The sequence below is a fragment of the Carcharhinus amblyrhynchos genome, chromosome 20 (genome assembly GCF_965287045.1).
Source record: "Carcharhinus amblyrhynchos chromosome 20, sCarAmb.v2.hapA, whole genome shotgun sequence".
In the NCBI taxonomy this organism is placed as follows: Eukaryota; Metazoa; Chordata; class Chondrichthyes; order Carcharhiniformes; family Carcharhinidae; genus Carcharhinus; species Carcharhinus amblyrhynchos.
The window spans coordinates 42,217,442-42,220,070 of NC_137343.1; positions in this window are offsets into that span (position 1 = coordinate 42,217,442).

Consider the following 2,629-nt stretch of genomic DNA (forward strand, 5'->3'; position numbering starts at 1 on the left):
CCGCGGTAACTATTTGCATGAACAAACTAAGCGCATGCTCCGTGAGTGCTTTGCTGGCGTGTGACTAATTGGGCGGCCATCTTTGAGACTGGCACCACGCTGACCGGAACTTGGCAAAGTTTCATTCAAACTCATTGTCCAGGAAAGAATCTCTTTTTAACCAAATTCAAATCCCAGTAAAGTCAATAATTCAAAGCAACAAGCTGATGAATAAAAAATCTTGGGGACACTCAAACAGCATTTTGGTTCATGCCTCCAGAGTTCCTGTTTTCATATTGCAGCATCAACATTACTTTCCTCTTTTGTGGATTGTAAATGATGGCACTTTGACGATTATTCAATATAATTAAAATATTAAACAAGGGGAATCGGTTTATTGGGGTAAGGCCGAGATATGGTCATGCTGAGAGTGCAGCTATTGTTCGCTGCCTGTGCTGTTTAATTCCATATTCAATCATTTTCTGCAATTTCTCTGTATTTCATTTATTTATAAATTTATTCAGTAGTATCACAAGTAGATTTACCTTAACACTGCAATGAAGTTACTCTGAAAATCCCCCAGTTGCCACACTCCGGCATATGTAACATCTGCATGGTCTCCCCAATGTACCATGCCTCCGGATATCCTTTCCTGCAGTGTATCAGGTAGACAATGGTGGCCAAGTCATGCAGACGCTACGACAACGGATGAACGAACACCGCTTGACAATCACCAGGCAAGACTGTTCTCTTCCTGTTGGGGAACACTTCAGCAGTCATGGGCATTCGGCCTCTGATCTTCGGGAAAATGTTCTCCAACGTGGCCTTCATGGCACACGTCAGCTCAGAGTCGCTGAGCAGAGACTGATAGCCAAGTTCTGCACACATGAGGACGGCCTCAACCGGGATCTTGGATTCGTGTCACACTATTTGTAACCCACATGACTTGCCTGGGCTTGTAACATTTCACTTACTGTCCTGAGTGGAGACAATACACATCTCTTTAACCTATGCTAATGCTATCTCCACTCACATTGTCTGCATCTTTGTGACTTGAATAGCAGGTTAGCTGCAAAGATTTGCATTCTAATCAGTATTCTGTAAACTGTGTGTGACTTTATATGTCCTTCTTGATCAGAATCTTCCACACACCTGACAAAGGAACACCGTTTCCGAAAGCTTGTGAGATTACTATCAAATAAACTGGTTGGACTCTAACCTGGTGTTGTGAGACTTCTTACTTTGACCAAGCTAGTTTTGTAACCACCTTGCTACCTCACTCTGATCCCATGTGACTTCACCTTCTGCCATGAGGGACCTTGTCAAAGGCCTTTCTGAAATCCATGTAGACAACATCCACTGCCCTACCCTCATCAATCATCTTCGTTACTTCCTCGAAAAACTCGATCAATTTTGTGAGACACGACCTCCCCTTCACAAAACCATGTTGCCCCTGACTAATACGTCCACTTATTTCCAAGTGGGAATAAATCCTGTCTCGAAGAGTCCTCTCCAATAATTTCCCTACCACTGATGTAAGGCTCAACATTGGCTATTCTCCAATCTTCAGGGACCTTCCCTATAAGAAGTCTTACAACACCAGGTTAAAGTCCAACAGATGTATTTGGTAACAAAAGCCACCAGCTTTCGGGGTGCTGCTCCTTCATCAGGTGAGTGGGGAGTTCTGATCACAGACAGGGCATATAAAGGCACACACACAGTTTACAGAATACTGATTAGAATGCGAGTCTTTAGAGCTAGTTAAGTCTTAAAGGTGCCGACAATGTGAGTGGAGATAGCATTAAGCATAGGTTAAAGAGATGTGTATTGTCTCCAGACAGGACAGTTAGTGAGATCTTACAAGCCCAGGCAAGTTGTGGGGGTTACAGATAGTGCAACATGAATCCAAGATCCCGGTTGAGATCGTCCTCATGTGTGCAGAACTTGGCTATCAGTCTCTGCTCAGTGACTCTGCGCTGTTGTGTGTCGTGAAGGCCGCCTTGGAGAACGCTTACCCGAAGATCAGAGACCAAGTTCCGCACACATGAGCACGGTCTCAACTGGGATCTTGGGTTCACTTTGCACTATCTGTAACCCCCATGACTTGCCTGGGCTTGTAAAATCTCACTTACTGTCCTGTTGGTCAAAGAAGACAGACAGTAGCAGTGGAAGGGTGTGTTTCTGAATGAGGGCAGTGACAAGTGGTGTTCCTCAGGGATCAATGCTGGGACCTTTGCTGTTTGTAATATATATAAATGATTTGGAGGAAAATGTAACTGGTTTGATTATGAAGTTTGTGAATGATACAAAGGTTGGTGGATTTGTGGATCGCGGTGAGGAACATCAGAGGATACAGCAAGATGTAGATCGGTTGCAGACTTGGGCGGAGAGATGGCAGATGGAGTTTAATCTGGACAAATGTGAGGTAATACATTTTGGAAGGTCTAATACAGATAGAGAATTTACAGTAAATGGCAGAACTCTTAGGCATATTGATAGGCAGAGGGATCTAGGTGTACAGGTACACTGGTCACTGAAAGTGGCAATGCAGATGGAGAAAGTTGTCAAGAAGGCAAATGGCATGCTTGCCAATGAAGGCTGGGGCATTGAATTTAAAAATTGGCAAGTCATGTTGCAGCTTTATAGAACC